This window comes from Lycium barbarum, chromosome 2 (assembly GCF_019175385.1).
Source record: "Lycium barbarum isolate Lr01 chromosome 2, ASM1917538v2, whole genome shotgun sequence".
Classification (NCBI taxonomy): domain Eukaryota; kingdom Viridiplantae; phylum Streptophyta; class Magnoliopsida; order Solanales; family Solanaceae; genus Lycium; species Lycium barbarum.
Genome location: NC_083338.1, coordinates 29,186,955 through 29,209,114, shown reverse-complemented (window position 1 = coordinate 29,209,114; position 22,160 = coordinate 29,186,955). Strand labels below are relative to the sequence as shown.

The following is a 22,160-nucleotide window of genomic DNA, read 5'->3' as shown; positions in this document are numbered from 1 at the left end:
CCAAATTATCCTAGCATCTCATCAACAACACATGAAACACATGATCTAAGACAACCCACAAGTTTGAGTTTTCCTTCTACAAATTCCATCTCCAATTAGTTGATTAAGAACTAATAAACTCAAGGACATAAAGATATGATGAAATGTTATCTCAAGAACACAAGAACGCTCCAACTCCAAGATTACGTCACCATGAAGCATCCTCGAAAACCACTACAAGAAGAAGAACTAGAATCCGACAAGTACCACAGGACTTCTAATGCTTGATTCATATAGTTTACCTTCAGATTTATTCTTGGGTCATGAACGAACTATTTGGTTCATAAACTACTTGCTGTATGCTTTGTACTCTTCAAATAAAAGTGAAACTTAATTGCTGGACGTTTTTGCTCTTCAACATGAGCTTCTTCTAAGATAAAATGTGGCTGGAAAATATTCTGGTCCGTTCAAATGAATTTCAAACTTTGCTGCTCATATTTGCTTCTTCGAAATAAAATTTCCCCAAATAAGAATGATGCCTCTTACGGATGACATGGAGGGTATCTCTTAAAGCTTTAATCCAACATGATAAATTTACCATATTGATATCGACCTCATAATTACTATTACTATCAATTCAACCGTTAACTTTATTTCTCGAAGTCAGACGTACTTGCAACTTAGTTAAATCTTATCATTAATGTTGACATGACCTTTCAAGACTCTTTACGAACTTATATCTCATCCTCTTTTTTATTTCTAGGAAAATTTTGGCAGAGTTTCCTCTGTATTTCTTGCTATCCCAAAACTTGCACGCAGGAAATACCAACAATGCCTCACAGGGCCAGTAAACAGGAAACTCTGCCTTTCTTATATTATATATATAATATTATAATATATATATATATATATATATATATATATATATATATATATTATCTCGTATCATAGCCGCACAGGGCTCCTAATATCAATAACAATATGAAAATGATGAACTTACCTCGTATGTCCAACTCGAACTGTACCTAGTACACTTTCCTGTTTACTTTTCCTTTCAATCTTTAACTGCAGGTTTCAATCATACCTGCAATATTCATACCGTATCTGACATGTACCCTGCTTACCTATCTTTTTACTGATTCGTTCAGCTTCTTCTGTTCACACCTTATAACCGAACTTATCAACAATATATATACATTCAATCCATTTTCTTACTATACTTCAATAACTTACCTTGATGATGGCCAGTTTGCCGTTCTGTATATACAATTTCTGATAATGTAACCTCGATGTAATATCTTACCTCTGTAACTCCCAGTAGCATTATTTGCCTTCTCTTGTCGACACCACTCTCCTGCTGAAATCAAAGGTCAGCATATAAGGGATATCATTTCCTATCTCTTGGCTCTATTGCACAATCTAGAGTAAGAAGGAAAGGTAACATCCTAAATGTCCTGTAGCTTCCTGTTTATAGATATGGTGCACAACACACCGATAAAAGAGACTCTACTAGACACGGTCTGTAGACACTCCGAGGATGAACTGCTCTGAAATCACTTTTGTCACGACCCAACCTCGTGGGCCATGACTAATGCCCGAGCTGGACACTCGTATACGTACCTGTTAGATATAGTCAGACTGAAACTAAAGACAATATGGAAACTTGCAAAAACTCCAAAGGTTCACAACGTCGTATATATCAAGATAACTTGTCTCCTGAGGAGTCACAACTAATCAAAACGTAAAACGATACGCAAGCCAACAAGGCTACCACTACAAATCAATATGATACGCAAGTCGACAAGGCTGCCACTACATACGATGCGATACGCAAGCCGGCAACACTGCCACTATAGACAGGAATATCCTTAACAAATCATATAGACACAGCTGAACAAACTTATACACAACCCACACATATGTCTACAGGCCTCTAAGAGTATCGATAGTGAATTATGACGGGACAGGGCCCCGCCGTACCCCTGGATAAACATATATATACATCAAAAGATTTGTATCAAAAGTCTAGGCTCCGGAACAATGAAGCTCTCCAAACAACTGAGCAGAAGTCCTAAGATGGAGGATCACCAAATCGAGTATCTGTACCTACGGGCATGAAACGCAGCCCCCCGAAGAAAGGGGGTCAGTACGAGATATGTACTGAGTATATAAAGCATGAGATACAATAAAGAGGATCATGACTGAAATAGAGATCACAGGAGACAAGTATGACATTCAAGATACCAATACACTTGCCTTATGAAATGTAAATCATGCATATCAATATCATATATCATACCCGGCCCATTATGGGACTCGGTGAATAAAATCATCACATACCATCCTTGGCGCCATAATCACATCATCATATCATAATATATATATATATATATATATATATATATATATATATATATATATATATATATACCGTATCCCGGCCCTCTAGTGAGGGATTCGGTGAACAATGCAGTGAAACTGTGCACGAAAACGTACCCCGGCCCGGGACTCGGTGAAAGATATATTGAGGCACGCACGAGCAGAGTAGTGAGAAACCATATGCAAACTAAGTCATATCTGAGACTCGATAGAATAATCAAAATGAACTATCATTTGAAAATCAAGACAATAATCATATCAAGTACCCTTCGAATGTCACAATGGATTATATCAAAATAGGACGCCTGAAATCATAGACACGTATCAAGACATAATAAAATAAGTCCTGGGAATCAAGAACATTAACCACCCTAGTGTCTCTAAGAATAGGAGATTCTTTAGAGTCATATACACGTCGTCTGTTTGTTTCATCAAGATCATGCCAAAAAGAAGGAAGGGTTAGCTTTACATACCTTACGTTGTCCAAGGAACTCAACTTAATCACGAACTTTTCACAATTAGTATGCCAAACCTATAATCGTAAGAATATGCACGTGACTTAAGAAGGCTTTCGTATATCATATATATTAATATATAACTTAATTCTAAAACGAAACGGGCAGCATCTCCCCTATATCATTAGTATCTCCCAATTCGGTATATCACCACAATAGCCCAACAACAAATAAATCTCAAAAACACAACAATATACTTAATTTACTGCAACAATCCATCCAATATATATCCTTAAAATCAACCCCTTAAACTTATCTTTATTTCTAACGGAATTTCGACAGCATTTCCTTTCTATTCTGAACAATCCCAATACCTCAATTCAGCTAACAAATCATTAATATCAACATTAACAAAAATACCCATCATTTATCCACAATAATCTAATTAAATCCACCAAAGAATCCATCCAAATCAACACCTAATCCCCAACTATTTAATAAAACATATACGACAATTACATCAACATTTCCAACATTCTAATCCACCAAATCTATCAATAAACATGTAAATAACATCACAGACAACTTAAACATACCTTATGTAGTCCATAACCATGAAATAAACACCATCCAATGCTAAATTTTGGTTCAAAATGACGACAATAACTTGTTCTTCACTTCACTCTTCATGGGCCTCGGGATTTAGGGCCTCGAACTTGATCAAACTCTCACTTTCTCTCTCTAACCTTCCATAAGCTTGCTGAACTTTATATCACATTATCATGCTGTTTATGACTTGTTTGGAGTCTATTTATAGTGACAAAGGGCGGTGGAGTGGTCCTGCCATGTGTCCACCACGTGTCAGGCTCTCTACTTGCGGCCAGCGCCTTTGTTCAGTAAAACAGTCATATCTCTTGATCTGATATCGAATAAATTCCCACGACCTATGGTTGGAAAGCTAATTCAATTATATACAACCTTCATTTTAGGAGTTTTCCAAATTCCCAAATAATGATGGGGTTATGGTCTCCCGAAGTCAGATCACCCGAAAACATAACTTAAAAACATCTTGTTGGAGGGCTTACACTTGGATTTGGCTCAAGGGTCCTTCTTGAGTTGTGTTTAACTTCACATATATTGTCCATATAACTTATCATATGTCCTTTATAAAAATCCCATCATGTGGGCCCCACCTCAGCTTACGGTTACGAGTGCTATATATCTTTTAACGTATCATTCCAATCATATTGTACGAATTCCAAATATCATACTCATGCTATCCTCATGCTACTACAGTATAATTTCATTCTTTATACTTGTAATATTTGCTCCTCCTCGAGCTCACATTAAGCCGTCTGTAGCCTTAGTAACACGAAATTTTCTGGGGTGTAACAGTTTTTTTTTGTTGTCTTTGTGGCTAAAGATGAATTTTGGATCTTAGTTTTCCTGAGAAAGCTGTGGGTGTGAAAGTTGGAGGTGCTGCTCCTGTTGAAGCTGTTCCAGCTAAGGTAATTCTTTTTCATGTTGAAGTTTGTAATTTCAAAGCGTTGGCCACTTTTTTTTTTTTTTTTTGCTTATACCATGTAGATGAGATATTTAATAGGTGGTTGATCTGATAAGATGTTTGCAGTTACTTTTATCCTAAGGATTTTTGTTGTCACTATTTTGTATTGGAGATATTGGTTTCATAATAATAATTAGATGTCAAGATACAAAATATGCTTTTATTACTCTCTAGGGATGTTTGTTATATTTGAGGTGAATTCAGTTTGTGTTATTAAAATGTGTTTTTTGAATGTGTATATGGTTGTTTTCTTCTCAAACCTCACTAGCAGCCTTGCAGTTTTTGCAAAAATGCTGACTGCATATTTGATTCTTTTGTACAGCTGCATAACTTGCTTGTATCATGTTTAGAACTGCTCCTATTCTCATTAGTTCTAGAACTGCTCTTATTCTCAATTTTACGCCCCTCACTAGTTGCTATTGCTACTGATAAGTTGCCTTGAGTCTTTGACATTACCGGTTGCTGTTTCTGTGAATTGGCTTTAAGATCATGTTGCGCATTTACACTAGTTGCTGCTACTGTTTCTCCAGCAGGCTGATACTTGTGTATAGGGTGCATGTTAACGCTAGAAATGGGAGTAATGTGCTGCTTATCCACAGGCAATGCAACCTGCAGATTACCTTTTCCAGTAGCGCTTTTGCTTTCCTTTTGTTTATGAGCCTTAGTGTTTGGTGTTACCTCATCTGATTTCTTGCTACTGTTTTTATCAGCAGTAACTGCAGCAGGTTCATTATGAGCCTTTGATTAGAAGCATTTGCATGCTTCTTTGCATTACTCATGCTTTTCTGTATTACAACTGGTTTACTCAGCTAATGCTTTTCAACTTGCTGGTGTTTGTAAACTATTTTCCCTGAAGACTTCTTTTCTCCATACCCTTATCCACCTCTTCACTGATTTCCTGTATGTTACCAGATGAAACTTGCATATCATTAGTGCCAGTTTCACCAACAATATGCACCAGTTCCTGAATTCCTCCAACTATACCAATTCCTTCTTGACCTTGTACTATATTTCCAGTTTTTTGCTGCTAAAATTGCTGCATTTCTACAATATTAATAGGACCATACACCAGTTGCAACTGCTATCCTGCATTGCCTTTTTGCTGCTGCTGCTGTGTTCCTGATTTTTGTTGTTGAGAGTACTGTGTAGATTCCTCATCCAGGTCATTCTTACTACTCCTATCTACTGCTACTTGCAATTTCCCAGTATTTGCTTGTGAATTAGCATCTGTTTTTGCTGGCAGCTTATCCCCATCAATATTCTTTTTATTTCTATCATCATCTGCTACAACTACTTGCTGATTTCCTGCATTTGTCTGCCCTTTTACAATTGGAAGTTTCTTGTTTGTATTGCTGTTAGGCTCATTTTGCATAATCCCTGCAACAACCTTACTCTTTTGTTGTTGTGTCCTAAGATGATTTGGATTCTGTTTTCCACTTGATTGCCACTTTCATTTTAAAAAATAAATAAAGTCCACTAGGCTTTTGGCCTAGGGCTGGTTTTATTTATTTTTCTCAAAACAAAGCAAATAAAATGCAAAAATTAAACTAGTGACCAATTTAAGCCTTAAATGACTACTTAAATTGATGCTACAAATTGTTAATAACCAACTAAGTAGAAATCTGAAATTATAACTAATGATAAACACCAATTGTTGATCATGAATTAACCAAGAAACTAGTTTAGATAAGTGACGTATGTGCATTTAATCAAGCAGTACCAAGTAATGATCCTCAAACTTGTGACCTTTTGCCCTGTGAGTTCCCTTGTATAGTCCATCTGCTGCTGCACCTAATCTCTGTCACACCTGCAAGCACTTAAAAACCAGCAACCAAAGTCTTTCCCTTTTCTTTCCCAAAGCTGATTCTCATAGTTTTTTGCAGAGTTGAGAACAATTTGTAACACATCATTTCCAATAGTAAGATCAGTGATACAAGCAACTTTCCATTTTCCATCCCATCTGTTGTTTGTGTGCAGACTAGATCCCTCACTCTTGTTGTCAAAGTATTGAAAGGCCGTGGCTATATCACGACAATCAAGATGTAAGTTGTGTATATCTAATCCATTCTTCCATTAGTTTATTCTGCCCTTAGCAGCCCCATTCCATATGTGATGATAAATTTTAATTAAAAATAAACCATTCCAGAAAAATAAAAGATTACAGTATAAGGAAAAAATATTGAGGTGCAAGTGGTCAAATTGCTGTGGTTTGCATCCTTTTTTTCTGGGGCAGTGTCAATATAATAACTTTTAATTTCGCTACACAAACTTCATAAGAAAGGATTCTTTGTAATTCTTCTAGCATAAGTGCAAAGGACATGTAGATAAACCAAAAAGATGGCTTGCTTGCTAAGAGTAGCTGTGTTATATAACACCCCACTTTATTTTTAGCCCAAAAGAAACTGATACTCTTACTACCTATCTTTCTTTATCACTTGCTGATCTATGAAGCTTAATAGCTGAATATCTCAGCATGGGCACTGATTCATTAGACTTGAGAACCTGTATGAAAAGCTATGCACCATGTCTATATTTAACCAATCAGTGGTGGAAACTTGAGAGTCCCATGCTTACAAGTGATGTAGCAGAATTTGTCAGCAATGCGATCCTTTCCATTGGAGAAACAACTACTGCAGAAATTACCAAGCAAAATTCTAATGTCCCCATCCTTTCTTTCAATCGGTAGTAGGTTAGCCACACATTTTAGCTATAGCAATCAGTTGCTAAATTATGTTTGGTTACTTTCAATGACATTTACTCTATGTGAATTGTTAAATATCTGAGTTTTTAACGCACAGTTTTCTGTATCTGCTTGCCTTGATATATGATTTGTGGATGAGGATAATGAGAGGGATTCACATCTCTTTCAGATGTATTGCTTAAAATTTTGCACATTACTTTTACTGCATCTTGGTTACCTAACGTAACTAGTTTTAAAGTTTTCCTAAAGTAACAATCTATTGAAAATGCAGGTCAAGAATATCTGTAACATTGCCAAGCACTGCTCCACTTTGTAAATTCTAATAGAATTACTATTAAAATTGTAACTGCTCTGTTGTCAAATAATCTGTATTACATAGTTCATTGATTTTAGTTAAATAGGTGAATTATTTAAACAAATTAAGCAATCCCTTTTCTATTTTTTTATATTTGCGATACTTACATATATTATTGTATAGATGGGAGGTGAAAAGAGGGGTAAGAAAACAAAGAAGGCTAAGGAGACGGGGGTTCCTCGGAGACCACCAGAAAACCTTGCGATTAGAGATAGAAGCCCGTCGCCATGTCTCCCACCACGCGGCACTCCATTGCTTCATGATCCCCTCATGAATGGCATTGCATATAGTCTTACACCTCCACACAGCTTTGGTCCGCCCTATATGGCTGCACGCCAGGGCTTTACTGAGGTGCCTCCCCAGAGCCCCTCGATGATGTCCACACCAAGTTATGCTACCCCACAGGGTTTCATTCGATATACTCCCGGATCTCAGGGGGCTGTGTCTAGTGGTACTTCGACGGCCACTCCCAGCCCGACTGCATCACATCACTCTTCATCATCTACTGAATAGTATGAGATTACAGGTCCTGACCTTCGAGAAAGTAGTTATGTGCCTCACACTCCTACTGCGAATGACTTACTTGAAGGTGTAAGTGCTCCACAGCTTGAATCTTATGACTCATCATGGCGATTCATCATCGAGCCTGCGGGATACGGGTATTTTTTTCTTCATATTTTTAGTTTTTTCATAAAGTCCACTAGGCATGATGCCTAGGGCTGATTTTCATATATTTTCTTCAAAGCAAAACAAATAAAGAAACTTTACTAATGTAGCCAAAATGGCTAATAAAAATGCACGAAATAAACTAATGACGAAGTTAAGACCTATATGATGTCCTAAACTTTGGATGACTAGCCTGAAGGTGTGGAGATCATACATTTGTTGTATAACTTGCATGCTGCATCTCTTAATGTATAGTTGAACTTGCATGAATGTAGGCACAATTGAAAACCAGCTATAAATTGACCCATAGCATTGAATTCCTGGACCAACTTGGCATCTGAATTTAACCTCATCTGCACCAGTTTCCGATAGTTCACTAATGCAAATCCTGGTTTCAAGTTAGTGCATATTATTCCCATATCATTTACTGTGGTTTTAGGTTCAATGAGATGGTAAATATCATCAAATTTGAACCAAATTTGTACCAGATCTTGTCCTAGATGTAAAGGATCAGTGGTACAAACAATAGGAAGCATTTCTGAACTTCCGATCTCTACAACATATGCCCTTTCCATCCAGCATATATAAAACTGCACTTTCATTTCCAGTGCGAGTTAATATATGTTCTTGCTGCTGCACACATTGAGAGTTAGTCAATAAGTAGATCTTGCATAAACTCTTTAAGTTCTTCTAAAAATAGTAGCAACAAGAATGCAGCCTTTGAAAACCTACTAATCACAATACTAGATATTGCATTTCCTAAGTAAATAGGATCCATGTTATCTAGTAAGTTATCAGTTTTGAAACATTTTTGTACCACATCATATTCTACATTACTAGAATCAGTGACACCTACAAAAAACAAAACTTTGTTAGTATAAAAATATACCACCGTACTCTCCTCCAAAAGGATTTGAGTATGATGATAAGAAATCCTCCACTACCAACCATCAGTCCTCCTCTTTATCACACCAGTAGCCAAGAGTAACCAAATCTACCTTCCAAATTTAACCCAACTATTGCGAGGTTTTTTTGTTTGTTTATGTTTTTGTTTATTCTCTAAGTGTTTAATTTTATATGTTGATAGTTGGTTATCAGACAAAGCTTCAAGTCTCCTTACAGATGAGATACAAAAACTATTTAAAGACTCACCTACTTGGGGCCAGATGTCACCAAATCACCAAGACAGATCTATTATACGTTTAAGGTATATGCATTTATTATTTTTATTTAAACAATCCACTTATATTGATTGATTCCTTATTAATAAACTCATTTACTTTTCATTGCAGGAAAAAGTGTCTGGCGCCGGGAACATGAGAAGCAGCTAACTCAAAATTTCAAGAAGAAAGCTCAGCGCTTACTATGTGACATGTTAGGAAGGGTTCGTCAATCTCACAAGAAGCCTAAGTTGATCCTTCCTGAAAACTATAACAAGCTACTTCATTACTGTGCAACTAATAAAGATTCTTACAACCGAGTGACATAGGGAAGAAGGATAGAAATTCGACGAAGGGTGGATCCCTACACACTAGTGGGGCTATGAGTCAAGAGGCCGTGAGCAGGAAGCTGGCAAGTCTACATTAACTCTACTTGAAGGATTGTGAATTTACTTTATTTTCTTTATGTCTTATCAATTTATTCTTTTGCAAGAACTAAAATGGGGAACGCCATTGCCTCAAGATGAGGTGTTCAAGATCACCCACGTGAAGAAGAAGGCAAACGCTAATGATCCAGATCACTGGTGTGAGAAACGGGCTAAGCAGACCTACGTAAGCTTCTTTTTATTTTTCATATTTTGTTTGTTAGATTACGAAACAGTGATCCGGCTCCTATCTCATTTTTATGCTTGATCTTTATTTTTGGTTTTATAAGATTCAAGTTATAGTGATGTTTCAATATTATATCCACTGAAGCAAATTATGATACATGTATTACGCACTGCAAATCGATGGTATACCTTATGGAAATGTGATAACTATTTCACGGATAAATTATGAAACTTCAATGGCAATTTGGGGAGAAGTTGTTGAAAGAACTCTCAGGTGAATGTGATAGGTTGAAGTCATTATAATAGAGTTCCTTTGTCTCCACTCCATTTTAAGTCCTGAAGATCATTTGAAGTGCTTGTAGTAAGTAAAGATATCCACCTAAAATACAGACTCTGGAATACGTTAGATGGAAAGAGGAAATCCTAAAAAAAATAAAAGTCATATTTTTCCTTTTTGAGTTAGATCTGTGATTGGCACATCAGAGCATCAATTAGTCCATTTAGTGCATAGTGCTTTTTTTGATCAACATACCTAAATGGAAGAAATTGAGTTCAAAGGAACTGGTATAAATAATTGCAATTCATGCAAGATTGTTCATATACCTCTTATCTCTCACTGCCCTCTTTCATCTCAATGGAACCAACTTATAATAGAGAAGATGTCAACTGAGTTGCTTCTTGAAATAACTTTGTGGCTTCAAACATGTAACTTTTGATGCGCAGCAAGTATACTCTAACGATTTGCAGAATATGTTTTTTTAGGTGATAAGCTATACTTTCACCCCGTAGCAATTTATGTACTTTTGAGTTCTACACTTGCAGTGTTACATCCGACATTTTTGCTTATTCGAAAATTCAAGGTAAATTGACTTGCAATGAATAAGGCCACAATTGGACCTTACTTGGCATGAATGTGTAGGTAATGAATACAATGGTGTGGAATTACGAAAGGTGGCCAAGGGCAAAAATTGAAATTTTGGAAATTTGCCTTATGGATTGCAATATGTAGCTAACAAGTTGGACTTAAAAAAAAATAATAAAACAAGGCCCAAAAGGGAAGGCCCAACCAGCCATGCTATGTAAAAAAAAAGGGCCCAAGTCCATGATTTAATTAGGTAATATTATATATGGTTATACATATCCATAGAAGGTTCAAGAAAGGAAGAAAAATCAAGAAAAAGAGAACAAGACCATTTCGGGTTTGAGAGGAGAAAAAGAAAGAAAAGAAAGAAAAATTTTGGAGCCTAATCCTTGAGTTTAAAATTCAATTCTTGTGGGAATACTACTAAGTGCAAAGTCCTCTACAACTTGGTACAATTAGTTTGGCAAGAGGACAAGTTTAGTGCCAAGTGAAGAACTTGAAGAAAGGTAAGGATTTTATGCTTTTGATATGTTATGGAAGGTATATGTATGTTGTAGTATGTGTGAATGAATGAAAAACATGGAAATTTTGTGTGTTGAAAAGTATGCTTGTTGGCCGAATACATGTACATGTATTACATGTCTTGGATGATTTGAATTCATGTTGTAATTTAGTTGTAGTATGGTGGAAATTGTATTAGAAATGGAAGTGGAATGAATTAGTGAAAATGGAAGAATGTAGGAGGTGGCCGTGTGGTATTGTTAGGTGTTGATGGAGTATGAATTTGATCTTGTTTGTATGTTAAGTATGTTATGGTGAAGTGAATGGAAAGATAACAATCTTTATTGTCTTGGAAAAATGGTTATCAAGTTGTTGTAGGAAAGTATGCAACTTTGTTATGATTTATGTAAAAATGGAAATTAATGTATCAAGAGGCAAATTATGATTATTGTTGATGAATTTGGAAGATGGAAATGTATAATGAACTTGTATGTTGAAGGTTAGGAAAAATTGGAAAAGTAGTGGCTTAATGGAGAGTTTGCATGTTTGCATATCTTATGTATATTGTGTTAAAATGGTATGATATGCCTTCGACGTATGTTGTAATGGTTTTGTTGGATGATGAATATGAAAATGATAAGTTTGGTTTGGAAATGTAAGTTTGAAACGAAAGATGTTTCGTTATGTCGAAAGATGGCTAGTGATGCCATAGTGTATGTTTTAATGTCTATTGTTGTTTTGATGTCATTCTGGGTTGTTGTGTTGATGAATTGAGCCGAGCTAAGTCTCGGGAAGGTCTTATATACAGAGGAAATGCTGCCGAAATTTCGGTAGGCAAGTATGTGTTAAGTTGGATTATTGAAAAGTTTGAAACTAACAAATGGTAAACTTGACCATTTCTAGATTTTGGACGAAATTGAAGTCGACGCCAAGCGAGCGTAAGGCGCTATCGAGGTATGTGAAGCATTTCCCTTTGTTCCTAGGCATGTTCTGGATGTGATAGGCTCGACCGCGAGCCTTAATTACGACTCCGTTCCCCGGAATTCGAGACGGAAAACCGCTCCAATTCCTTCAATTCAATTGAAGCTATTTTCTTACAAATTGCCTTTAAAGTGAATTTTTGGACAAAACTTCCCTAAACGGAGTCGGAACACTTCCAAACGATTATGGATGACCTCATAAGGTCTATTAGCGATAATTTACATATGTCGCCTCGAGTTGGTCCGAGGCGGGCCCGCAAGGCCCGATATCTTCTGTAATACTTTAAATACTTCCGTTTTGTCCGATTTTCTCAGAAACCATCTGAATTATTATTTTGATCATGATACTACTATTTTTATGAAATTCTTACAAAATGATTTCTGAACATCTGAGAATCTGATTTTGATAATAATCTGTCGTGCCTTCCCAAGTAGGATATAGGCGCGTACTATGCATACTATCCGTATACTCTGATTTTCACTTGCCGTTTGGCACCCTTCAGTCTGATTTAGTCTGTATGTGAGTCTGTATGTATGTGGTTACTCATGGATCTGTTCGTGGCTGTCTCAATGCATTCCTTCACTGCGTCCCGGGCCAGGTTCTGTTATCGTGCATATTTCTCTGCATTGTTCACCGCGTCCCTCGGCGTACGGGCCGGGATCTGTTATATCTGTATGATTTTGATATATTGATTTGTGTATGGGGATAGCGGCCAGGATGGCATCTGATATGATATGATCTGATCTGATTCTGTCTGTCCACCGCGTCCCGTACTAAAAGGGCCGGGTTCTGTTTACCGCGCCCCCAGACAGGGCCGGGATCTGTATGTCTGTATACATGTGCCATCAGTATGTATATAAGCACATGCCTCTGTATGATTCTGTATGATTCAGTATGACTCTGCACTACTCTGCATGCATAATTCTATCAGGTATACTTCTGTCTGTCCGTCTGAACTACGACTATGTCTGTATGTCCGTATGGATTCTGACTCTGTATGTCCGTATGGATTCTGATTTGGTACGTCCGTATGGGTTCCGATTCTGTACGTCTGTATGGATACTGATTCTGCTCGTCTGTCCGGATTATGATTCCGTCTGTTTGTCCGAACCATAATTCTGTTTATCTGTATGGACCACGATTCTGTATGTCTGTCTGGATCATGACTCTGTCCGTCCGTCTGATTTATGGTTCTGTCCGTTATGTTTCTGTGACTCCGGTTCGGACTATGATTGTATCTGTTATGTTTCTGCTTTACATACTTGGTACATTTTTCGTACTGACCCCCGTTCTTCGGGGGCTGCGCTACATGCCCGCAGGTACAGACGCACCAGGTGATACGCCGCCAGCGTAGGGTTCTAATTCTGCTGTTTGAAGAGCTCCTTTGATCCGGAGCGTATACTTTTGGTATATATCTTCTGTCTTCTGTATACTCTGTATGTATGGATATTCTGGATACGGCGGGGCCCTGTCCCGTCATATGATTTTGTATGTCTGTAGAGGCCTGTAGATAGATGTGTGGGTTACGGGTTTCGTCTGTATGTTAGCCTTATCGGCTTATATGTAAAAGTCTGCATGTTCAGGTATATATATATATATGTTTGCGCGCGTGCCGTATCTGTATCGGCCTACTTCTGTAATATCCGTTTGAAAAAAAAAAATCTGTACGATACGAAATTCGGTCAGGTAGGTATGTACGGGTACCCAGCTAGGGTGCCAGTCGCGGCCCACGGGGTTGGGTCGTGACAAAAGTGGTATCAAAGCGGTTAGTCCTCGGAATGTCTACAGGCCGTGTCTAGTAGAGTCTTGTTTATCGATGTGTTGTGCACCACATCTATAAACAGGAAGCTACAGGGCATCTAGGATGTTACCCTTCCTTGAATCTTAGATCATGCGATAGAGCCAGCTGTAGGATATGAATTCCTTTCGACTAACTTTTAATTTCAGCCAAAGGACGGCATCTACAGAAGGCAATGGCTGATGATATTGGAGGCCGCACAGTACTCAGGTAAGCAGTAATATGAAAGCTGTGTGTCGGAGAAGTTGTTTGAAGTGTGGTAGAAATATAAAGTTGAAGATTGAACAGAAAAGTGAACAGGAAGGAGCCTCCGATGTTGTTTGAGTTGGGCATGTGAGGTAGGCCTCGACATCTGTATAATTTTATCTGTAATTGTTAGCCCCGTGTGGCTACGAGACGACATGATATGATGTATATATATGCGTATATGTGTTGGCCCTGTGCGACATGGTTGGTATTTCTGGTGTACAGGTTTTGGATAGTAAGAAAAAAACAGAGGAACCTCTGCCCAAATTTTTCCAGAAATATGGAGGAAAACATGTAGATTAAGTACAAAAAGGTCCCGCGATACTTGTCGGACTTTAGTTTTCTTCTGTCGGTGGCCGGAGAACACCTTGCGGTGACATTTTATCAGATTCCACCGACTATTTGGAGGCGGAATTCGTGGGACGAAGACTTAAATCCGTGGGTTATCTGTAATCATCTGTATACGTGTATGAAAGTGAATGTTTGAGATTCAGAAAGGCGATATGGTAATTGTACGACTTAGCCGGGGGTGGGACCCGCTACAAAAAAATTTCCGAAAATTTGCTAAGACCCCGATTTGCCCTAAAATTACGTGACAAAGGTCGTGCGGGGCAATCGACGAAATTATATTAGCCCTAACGCGTCAAAATGCATGAAAGTTTCGGAGTTAAGCGTGCTCAAGCCAGAGCAATTCTGGGATGGGTGACCCCCTGGGAAATATTGCAAAGTTTTGCACAAGTGTAAGTATGATAGATATAAATGGAAATTTGGGATAATCTAAAGGAGAAGAGAATGTGTGGAGTAATTAGTGCCCTTGCAGAAGTCGCGCAGACTGATGCGGACTAAATGGGCAAAAGTAAAAAGGTGTAATACCGCTCGGGAAATTGGGCGAATTCGAATAATAGTCAGAGACGTTCGCCAGTAAGATATTAGTAAATGTATCCGTATGTGTGTATGTGTATGTGTGTGTGTATGTATAAGATCTCGTTTGGTGCCCATATGGGTCAAGAGCCAGTTCCGGCAACTATCGTTGTGATAGACGAAAGGTTTTACCAAACCGAATACATGAAACGAAGCGGGGGTGAGGACACAAATGCTGTCAAGGACTAGAAAAACCCCTATTCCATTATAACTCAGTCTGGTATGACGATGTCCGAGAAAGAAAATGAGTATGGATGGTAGGAAAGACGAAAGATAAAAAGTGTGAATAAGGGGAATCTCTTAAAGAGTCGATAAGCGACACGTAAGACGATTTGTATGACAACTTGGCAAACAAGTTTCCAGTGAAGGAAAATTTTTATAAATCACTGGAGCCTTAATAGGAGTGATCTGACTCTAATTCAGATTCTATCTGTTATACTTCTACACTTCCGATTCTGACAAGGCTCCGCCTATTACGCCTCTGTACTTCTGAACTTGATTATGTTCCCATCTGATAAATCTTTGCACATCCGATTCTGAATCTGTTTCTGGTTGACATACCTCTGTATGATTAACTCTGATTGCGAATCTGCCTAACACACCTCTGTATGTCTGACTCTGGATGTGAATCCGTCTGATATGCCTCTGTACGTCTGATCTTGATCACGCGTTTGTATGATACATCTCCGTATGTCTGATTTTAATTACGACTCTGTATGATACATTTCTGTACGTCTGATTCTGATTTTGAATCTGTCTGATACCTCTCTGTACGTCTAACTCCGATCTCAGATTTGTCTGACATACTTCTGTACATCTGACTTCGACTACGAATCTGTCAGCCATGGTTTAGTACGTCTGCCTCCGATTACGAATCTGTCTGATATTCTTCTACGCGTCTGGTCCTAGTTCTGAATCTACTGGTATAAAGTGTCTGGTATGAAGAGGGATTACGATAATGTGGTAGGGAACTCAGCAGTGTAACAAGAAATGATATTGACTATGATGTCTGGAAAGCGTTCGTCTATTACAAGAATATAGCTTATAGTTCGATGATTATGTGGGGTATGAGAAAATATATTATGAAGGCATTTGAATCAGTGATGTGAAAAATTACCCCATAATGTTGGTGAAGAAGCCATGTCGGAAGGTCAACAAAGGACAACTATAAAGAGAACCCTCCCGAAGTAGTATGACGCCCCATAAGGTCGATTTAACATTCGAGGACGAATGTTTTTAAAGGGGGGGAGGATGTTACATCCGACATTTTTGCTTATTCGAAAATTCAAGGTAAATTGACTTGCAATGAATAAGGCCACAATTGGACCTTACTTGGCATGAATGTGTAGGTAATGAATACAATGGTGTGGAATTACGAAAGGTGGCCAAGGGCAAAAATTGGAATTATGGAAATTTGCCTTATGGATTGCAATATGTAGCTAACAAGTTGGACTTAAAAAAAAAATAATAAAACAAGGCCCAAAAGGGAAGGCCCAACCAGCCATGCTATGTAAAAAATAAGGGCCCAAGTCCATGATTTAATTAGGTAATAGTATATATGGTTATACATATCCATAGAAGGTTCAAGAAAGGAAGAAAAATCAAGAAAAAGAGAACAAGACCATTTCGGGTTTGAGAGGAGAAAAAGAAAGAAAAGAAAGAAAAATTTTGGAGCCTAATCCTTGAGTTTAAAATTCAATTCTTGTGGGAATACTACTAAGTGCAAAGTCCTCTACAACTTGGTACAATTAGTTTGGCAAGAGGACAAGTTTAGTGCCAAGTGAAGAACTTGAAGAAAGGTAAGGATTTTATGCTTTTGATATGTTATGGAAGGTATATGTATGTTGTAGTATGTGTGAATGAATGAAAAACATGGAAATTTTGTGTGTTGAAAAGTATGCTTGTTGGCCGAATACATGTACATGTATTACATGTCTTGGATGATTTGAATTCATGTTGTAATTTAGTTGTAGTATGGTGGAAATTGTATTAGAAATGGAAGTGGAATGAATTAGTGAAAATGGAAGAATGTAGGAGGTGGCCGTGTGGTATTGTTAGGTGTTGATGGAGTATGAATTTGATCTTGTTTGTATGTTAAGTATGTTATGGTGAAGTGAATGGAAAGATAACAATCTTTATTGTCTTGGAAAAATGGTTATCAAGTTGTTGTAGGAAAGTATGCAACTTTGTTATGATTTATGTAAAAATGGAAATGAATGTATCAAGAGGCAAATTATGATTATTGTTGATGAATTTGGAAGATGGAAATGTATAATGAACTTGTATGTTGAAGGTTAGGAAAAATTGGAAAAGTAGTGGCTTAATGGAGAGTTTGCATGTTTGCATATCTTATGTATATTGTGTTAAAATGGTATGATATGCCTTCGACGTATGTTGTAATGGTTTTGTTGGATGATGAATATGAAAATGATAAGTTTGGTTTGGAAATGTAAGTTTGAAACGAAAGATGTTTCGTTATGTCGAAAGATGGCTAGTGATGCCATAGTGTATGTTTTAATGTCTATTGTTGTTTTGATGTCATTCTGGGTTGTTGTGTTGATGAATTGAGCCGAGCTAAGTCTCGGGAAGGTCTTATATACAGAGGAAATGCTGCCGAAATTTCGGTAGGCAAGTATGTGTTAAGTTGGATTATTGAAAAGTTTGAAACTAACAAATGGTAAACTTGACCATTTCTAGATTTTGGACGAAATTGAAGTCGACGCCAAGCGAGCGTAAGGCGCTATCGAGGTATGTGAAGCATTTCCCTTTGTTCCTAGGCATGTTCTGGATGTGATAGGCTCGACCGCGAGCCTTAATTACGACTCCGTTCCCCGGAATTCGAGACGGAAAACCGCTCCAATTCCTTCAATTCAATTGAAGCTATTTTCTTACAAATTGCCTTTAAAGTGAATTTTTGGACAAAACTTCCCTAAACGGAGTCGGAACACTTCCAAACGATTATGGATGACCTCATAAGGTCTATTAGCGATAATTTACATATGTCGCCTCGAGTTGGTCCGAGGCGGGCCCGCAAGGCCCGATATCTTCTGTAATACTTTAAATACTTCCGTTTTGTCCGATTTTCTCAGAAACCATCTGAATTATTATTTTGATCACGATACTACTATTTTTATGAAATTCTTACAAAATGATTTCTGAACATCTGAGAATCTGATTTTGATAATAATCTGTCGTGCCTTCCCAAGTAGGATATAGGCGCGTACTATGCATACTATCCGTATACTCTGATTTTCACTTGCCGTTTGGCACCCTTCAGTCTGATTTAGTCTGTATGTGAGTCTGTATGTATGTGGTTACTCATGGATCTGTTCGTGGCTGTCTCAATGCATTCCTTCATTGCGTCCCGGGCCAGGTTCTGTTATCGTGCATATTTCTCTGCATTGTTCACCGCGTCCCTCGGCGTACGGGCCGGGATCTGTTATATCTGTACGATTTTGATATATTAATCTGTGTATGGGGATGGCGGCCAGGATGGCATCTGATATGATATGATCTGATCTGATTCTGTCTGTCCACCGCGTCCCGTACTAAAAGGGCCGGGTTCTGTTTACCGCGCCCCCAGACAGGGCCGGGATCTGTATGTCTGTATGCATGTGCCATCAGTATGTATATAAGCACATGCCTCTGTATGATTCTGTATGATTCAGTATGACTCTGCACTACTCTGCATGCATAATTCTATCAGGTATACTTCTGTCTGTCCGTCTGAACTACGACTATGTCTGTATGTCCGTATGGATTCTGACTCTGTATGTCCGTATGGATTCTGATTTGGTACGTCCGTATGGGTTCCGATTCTGTACGTCTGTATGGATACTGATTCTGCTCGTCTGTCCGGATTATGATTCCGTCTGTTTGTCCGAACCATAATTCTGTTTATCTGTATGGACCACGATTCTGTATGTCTGTCTGGATCATGACTCTGTCCGTCCGTCTGATTTATGGTTCTGTCCGTTATGTTTCTGTGACTCCGGTTCGGACTATGATTGTATCTGTTATGTTTCTGCTTTACATACTCGGTACATTTTTCGTACTGACCCCCGTTCATCGGGGGCTGCGCTACATGCCCGCAGGTACAGACGCACCAGGTGATACGCCGCCAGCGTAGGGTTCTAATTCTGCTGTTTGAAGAGCTCCTTTGATCCGGAGCGTATACTTTTGGTATATATCTTCTGTCTTCTGTATACTCTGTATGTATGGATATTCTGGGTACGGCGGGGCCCTGTCCCGTCATATGATTTTGTATGTCTGTAGAGGCCTGTAGATAGATGTGTGGGTTACGGGTTTCGTCTGTATGTTAGCCTTATCGGCTTATATGTAAAAGTCTGCATGTTCAGGTATATATATATATATATGTTTGCGCGCGTGCCGTATCTGTATCGGCCTACTTCTGTAATATCCGTTTGAAAAAACAAAATCTGTACAATACGAAATTCGGTCAGGTAGGTATGTACGGGTACCCAGCTAGGGTGCCAGTCACGGCCCACGGGGTTGGGTCGTGACATGCAGGTAATGAGAAGTGCATTTTTCTTGCTGAAAAGTATTTCAACCTGCAACTGATTTTGTACTTTATGTTCTAGACTTGCAGGTTTTTATTAAATCCATAACACAACAGAGTGTTTCTGCATTTTTTTGTTGTTTCATTTAGTTTTTAAATTACTTAAAGTCCAATATTAATCTGGACCTGGGGTGCAAAGATGAATTTCGTGATAATATGGAGTCCAATGTAGATTTCCAAATACAAGACGAAGCACAAAGGTTGGCTTTCCCTGAATGCAAGTTGATATTGAAGGAAAGTCAAAAATTGTTAGTAGTATTGATTTGCTTTCCTTTTAGTAGTATTGATTTCAACCATGTTTTAGTTGAATTGTTAGTAGTATTGATTTGAACCATGTTCTATTTTGGTTGTTTACTAAATGTTTGATAGTTTTTTCTGTTGAATTCGAGATTTAAGTTGGTTGCTAATGTTACCTTTTTATTTCAGAATCAATATCAGCATTCAAAGGTGGAGTTTCTTCGTACTCAGCCACCCAACACATAGTTGACAGAAGAACAAATGGAGGAAAGGTGACTTGGGAGTGTTGGTGGTCCCACTAGGTTTGGCACAACATACGGAATGCCACATCTTGAATTTTGTCAATACAGGTCGCCCCTGGAAAGCATACATTCTTCCAATACCGAGTCGTTTGATAGAGTGAGTGCTATGGCCATGGAGCAAAAGATTGCTGAGCTATCTAGCCAGCTACAGGCCTCGGAGGAAAGGGGGAGGCGGAGGGAAGTGCAGCTTGACGGTATGAGGGCCCAATTAGACGCATTACTTGCTTCGAGGGGGATTCCCTCGTGTCCTAATGATGCTCGTAACCCCCATACTCAATCTAGTGGTGCGGATGATGATGGGACTCACGTGTCAAACACATAAAGGCATGTTTGAATGTTAATGTTGTGGTAGATTTGTGGATTGTGTAAGTGTTTTGTGGATGTTTGCGAGGGGTGAAGTAGTCTAATGTCGTAGACTAACTTAGTGTAGACTAGTTTAATGTTTTGTGGATGTTTACAAATGTTGAAGTACTTTAATGTTGTTTTGACGTTTGCGAAGGTTGAAGTAGCTTAATGTCTCTTGTGAATGTTTGATTGACGTTTTTATTCAACTTTGAAGTAGTTTTGAATTGAATTTGATGTATTGGTGGTTGTAATATATGTGTTGTAATAGTAGCTTAATGTTTTATGCATTTATAGTCGTTTGGTGTATTGTTGGCAGCTATTTGAGCTGGTTTTAGTTGAAAGTAAAATTATTTTCATCTTGAAAGGGGGCCAGCTGGAATAACAACTAGGTGCTACCATTTTTTTTTTGCAGAATACTGACCTCATGAGGTCGGTTTTGGGCAAAAGTTACCCAGAAACTGCTAATTACCGACGTCATGAGGTCGGTTTTCTGCAAAACTTTCCCAGTAATTGCAAATGATTGACCTCACGAGGTCGGGTTTCGGCAAATATTTTGTAGATTTGAGAAATACCAATCTCATGACGACAGAAATCTAAATATATATTATATATTCATATAACTTACCGACCTCCTAAACTAATATCATTATATTATTAATATAATTTACCGACCTAATGAGGTCGGTACTTTATATAATTAATATCCGACTAAAAAATTATTACCGACCTCATGAGGTCAGTTTTTTGCGACCTCATGAGGTCGGTAATATTTCGGACCCACTCTTTTCTGACCTAATTTTGAGGTCGGTTTTTGCCCAAAACCGACCTCATGAGGTCGGAAATTGCCCCTTTTTAGGTCGGAAAATCTAGTTTTTTAGTAGTGAAAACTCCATAGGCTTCTCCAATAGATAAATTTTAGCAAGTTTCCTGCACATAAAATTACGGCTTTAGAAGAAGCAATCATAAACATCGTCAACATACATGCAATAAGATGTAAAGAATAATTTACTATTTTGGTTGGAAACGCCAGAGGCTTCTCCAATAGATAAATTGGAGCACGATTCCTGCATAAATATTACATCTTTAGAAGAAGCAATCATAAACAACGTCAACACACATGCAATAAGAATGTGAACGATAACTTACTATTTTGGTTGAAAAACACTAGAGGCTTCTCCAATAGATTGGAGTAATATTTCTGCACAAACATTACGGCTTTAGAAGAAGAAACCATAAACAACATCACAAGTAGGAAGTACAAGTTATATTTTTTGAAATACTTTACCGAGAAAAAACCCGAAAACCTGACTTTTGTTGGTTTGATTTGATTTATAAATTTTAAAACCTGATACAGTTGATTTAGTTTGGTGATAAAAAACCCCGAACCATCCCGACCTACGCATACACCTAGTATTAACTTAAAAGACCAAATGCAATATGGTCAAAATAGTTCACCCTTAACAGAACTAAAGAAAAAACAAATTATTACTAAGGAACGCAATTAGTTCTACGTACCTT

General features: G+C 38.0%; 3 long non-coding RNA genes across 4 annotated transcripts; all 3 read left to right on the top strand.

Moving 5' to 3' along the window:
* Positions 1–5,427: 5,427 nt before the first annotated feature.
* On the top strand, positions 5,428–20,912 carry LOC132626392 (uncharacterized). 2 transcript variants are annotated; one of them, XR_009577271.1, is made up of 4 exons: positions 5,428–5,539; positions 7,557–8,024; positions 9,187–9,871; positions 20,185–20,912. It is a non-coding gene; the product is annotated as an uncharacterized LOC132626392 (long non-coding RNA). The 2 variants fall into 2 exon arrangements; XR_009577270.1 differs by lacking the exon at positions 5,428–5,539 and adding an exon at positions 6,167–6,419.
* On the top strand, positions 11,051–13,669 carry LOC132629440 (uncharacterized). The gene is made up of 3 exons (XR_009578233.1): positions 11,051–11,238; positions 12,137–12,187; positions 13,534–13,669. It is a non-coding gene; the product is annotated as an uncharacterized LOC132629440 (long non-coding RNA).
* Positions 16,645–19,480, top strand: LOC132629439 (uncharacterized). The gene is made up of 3 exons (XR_009578232.1): positions 16,645–16,978; positions 17,877–17,927; positions 19,274–19,480. It is a non-coding gene; the product is annotated as an uncharacterized LOC132629439 (long non-coding RNA).
* Positions 20,913–22,160: the final 1,248 nt, after the last annotated feature.